This window comes from Sorghum bicolor, chromosome 4 (assembly GCF_000003195.3).
Source record: "Sorghum bicolor cultivar BTx623 chromosome 4, Sorghum_bicolor_NCBIv3, whole genome shotgun sequence".
In the NCBI taxonomy this organism is placed as follows: domain Eukaryota; kingdom Viridiplantae; phylum Streptophyta; class Magnoliopsida; order Poales; family Poaceae; genus Sorghum; species Sorghum bicolor.
In genome coordinates this window covers 9526781-9530557 of record NC_012873.2, presented here as the reverse complement: position 1 = coordinate 9530557, position 3777 = coordinate 9526781, and the positions used below count along the sequence as shown (strand labels likewise).

Genomic DNA, 3777 nt, shown 5'->3' with positions numbered 1-3777 from the left:
CGGATGGTGAGCATTGATCATGCATAGAGATGAGGCCGTGGTCATCCAGCCGTGACCCCGCCTTCGCCACCGCGCGCACGCGCGCGCACCGCGCTCCCGCATGCATCGCGCATCACCGCCCGCGCACAGCGCTCTCCTGGGGGACCCAGCGCACGCCCACGAGCTCTGCGCCTCCGCACGACCGCGCCATGCCATGCGTCCACACGCTCCCCGCAACGCGCATGCACCGCCCCTGCCCTCCCCGCACTCCACGCGCAGCCGCTGCAACCCACCATAAGTGGCCCCCGCGGCCTCACCTCCCACTCCTGCCCGACGACGCAACCACCGCACCAACATCGTGCCGTTCGCGCACAGGCCGCCGGCACACCCCGCCCTCGCACAGCACCTGCCCCCACGCCATTCCGCCGCGCACTGCCACGCCACACCGCGCGCACCGAACGTCGCCGCGCCACACCGCGCGCACCGGACGCCGCCGCCGTCGTCTTCTGCCCGCGACGCGACGACGAGCCGTACCCGCTCCACACCCACTTCGTTCCAAGGTGAGCACCCTAGCCGCCCCTTCTTTCTTCGCCCGGACCGCCGCGTCGTTCCTCCGCGCGCTGCGCCATGCCTCTGCCGCGCCGCGCCTCCGCACGCCGCGCCCCGAACACCGCCGCGTCGCGCCCCGGACGCCGCCGCCGTTCAGCCCCGCGCCGCAGGCCGCGATGAGGCCGAGTGGGCCGGCTCCGCGGCCCAGCTCACGCCTGAGGAAGAGGGAAGACCGCATGGGCCTGACCCCCTGCATTCGGCCCAGTCGGTGCTCGTCCACGGCCAGCCCGAGAGAGGAAGTGGCCAAGCAGGCCTTGCCCCTCATTTCGGCCCACGCGCAAAACAGCAAAGAAAATTCCTTTTTCTTTTAAATAAGTAGATCAACTTTGAAAATTTATAACCTCTCCATTTTAAATTCGATTCGAGCGATTCAAATTGCGTTGGGTTCGTCTCGACAGGATCTACACAGTGGAGCTATAGATTACTAGTTTACCATTAATTAATTTATGAGGTCCTATTTAATATATTAAATAATTGCTAAAAATCGTAGAAAAATCATATCTCGTTCATACGAACTCCAAAAATCACACAATAAATATCGAAATTTATATAAAATAAATTTCTACCTGATGGTATACTTTTTGTGTGCATTTGGATCTTTTCACTATTGTTCGTTCTTTGTGCTCATCAATAGGGGTCGTTTCTACGACCAATAATCTACGTGCAGAGTCAGAGGAGGACCGGACTGACGAGGATCGGGAATATCGGGAGGAGTTAGGCGAAGACTACTCCGAAGGTGCCACATCCCACCCATTTTCGTAGATCCCATTACGCATCGCAAATATTAGAATTGCTAGTGCTTTATATTTCTGTTGAATATAACTGCTGCTATAGGGTTGCATAGTAGAATTACTATACTTATACCCTGCCTTGTGTTACCTATCACCCTGCTCACCCGCTGATAGATTAGACACGCGCTTTATTTATATTTTCTACTTTATATATATTCTTCGGCTTTATATCGATGATGTGACACCGATGGTGAACCTAAGGGGATGGTTTGGCTTGGGAAGTTGAACCGGGTGATCGTGTTGGATCTGGGGTTTATGGTGAGGATATGTGGTGATCTTGGCGTGTGTCTTAGGTGTGTGGAGGGTGAGGGTTGAGTCGACCAGGCTGGGATCTACGACGAGCTTGTGGGGCGAGTCATGCTGTGGAATGAACTGGACATTCGTGTTGGTTATACCTGTGGCGGGTAAATATGTGGTAGAGGTGTATGCGAGGTGAACCCGGTGTAAGTCTCCGATGGGAGGAGCTTCGGGGAGGAGGTGCTGTGGTGGCACGATAAATGGAAACCCTAGTGAAGATATTCCAGTTTGGTCACACCTAAGGACTGATAGTGCTAGTAACCGGATCATAGGAATCCTTGCTTTCCACTCGCTTCCCATGGGGGGGAGACGGCCGAACCACCGGGTAGGGTGATGCCACTACTACTAGGCGAGGATGTGTTAGGGAGGTACGGGCAGGGTTGGTCTCACACCCTCCCAAGACGATCATGGCTCCCTATTCGGGACAGGGGACATGACTTCACAGTTTCAGCCACTCTAGGTGGGGTGTTCCAGGGTTGAGAGGTAGAGTGGCATTGTCCTAGCCGGTAGGCGCCCGGAATCTGCCTAGATGATTCCAAGCATCGATGACGGCTATCTTGTGGAATGGTGAAACCTCTGCAGAGTGTATGCTTGATCGATCGATACATATGCCGTCCTTTCGGCTATGGACCTTTCCTGTGTTCTGTTTTCACTAGACTAGAGAGAGGAGTGTTCTACCTTCCCCGAGAGATACTTCCGGCCGTGAGCCATAGGATGAGGGCTGCGGGCCGCTGAGATAGGCCGAGTGGGAGTTGTCATGTCGACCTGAGTGTGGGTTATGTTGGTGAATGTGATGGAGGTGGATATGGGGTGGTTGGATATGGTTTGGTATGGACGGAGATGTGGGGTAAGGGTATGGAATAAATAATTGGTTTATTATTATTATTATTATAAAATTTGACTACTTTATGCATAGGAAAACCAGAGCTCATTATAGGCCTCTTGAATTTACCTTTATTGCATCCAATTCCACAAAGCTAGCGCATAGGGTGGGAGTGGCCAGTACAAATCGTACTGATACTTTGGCATACAGGTTCTTATGATTCCGAGGGATATAGCGACTAGGGGATTCATGCCTTCGCTCAAGTCGATGGAGTTTCTACCTTCCGCATCTATCGAGCTGTTCCGGTTGATAATTTAGATTTTGTTTCTGCCATGTGGCAATGTAATAATGTAATATTCTCTATTCTTAATGCTTTTGTACGATGTATGGATGATGATTATCAACTGGAATTGGGTAATTTGATTTAAATGGTCATTTTACACTTCGACTATGTGGATTTTCCCTTCGTGGAAAATCAGGTCGTTTCAAATTCTCCCCCTAATGCCAGGAAATGATCCTCATTAAAAATACTATCAGCGAACCGGGCAGTAAATATATCCCCTATAAGAGGTTCTAAGTACTTAATAATTGACGGAGATGAGTATCCAATATAGATACCCAATTTCCTATGTGGGCCCATTGATGTTCGTTGAGGTGGTGAGATGGGTACGTATACAGCGCACCCATACTTACACAAATGAAAATACTCGAAGGATTCCCACGTACTAATTGTAAAGGGGATGTGTCGTGATATGCAGTTGGTCGTAGTTGGATTAAGTCAGCAGCGTGCAGAACTACATGTCCCCAACACGACGTAGGCAATTTGCAATTCATCAACAATGGTCGTGCAATTAGCTTGATTCTTTTAATCAACGATTCAGCCAAACCATTTTGTGTGTGGACGTAGGGAACTGAATGCTGGACCTGAATTTCTAATGCCATGCAATAATCATTGAAAGCACGGGATGAGAATTCAGCAGTGTTGTCCATTCGGATTGATTGAATTTGGTGTTCAGGGTGATGTGTTTTCAACTTAATAAGTTGAGCTATTATTTTGGCAAAAGCATGGTTGTGTGTCGATAAAAGACACACGTAAGACCATCTAGTGGATGAGTCTATTAAAACCATGAAATACCTGAACTGCCCCGATAATGGTTGAATCGGACCACAAATATCTCCTTGAATTCGTTCAAGGAATTTAAGTGGTTCAGCTCTAATTTTAAGATGTGATGGTCTTAAAATTAATTTCCCCGTAGCACAAGCAGTGCAACAAAAATC

General features: G+C 50.0%; 1 long non-coding RNA gene across 2 annotated transcripts; it reads left to right on the top strand.

Moving 5' to 3' along the window:
- Window positions 331-2939, top strand: LOC110435126. Of its 2 annotated transcripts, none has more exons than XR_002452804.1 (3): window positions 331-539; window positions 1223-1324; window positions 2710-2939. It is a non-coding gene; the product is annotated as an uncharacterized LOC110435126 (long non-coding RNA). The 2 variants fall into 2 exon arrangements; XR_002452803.1 differs by having other exon boundaries at window positions 343-539; window positions 1256-1324.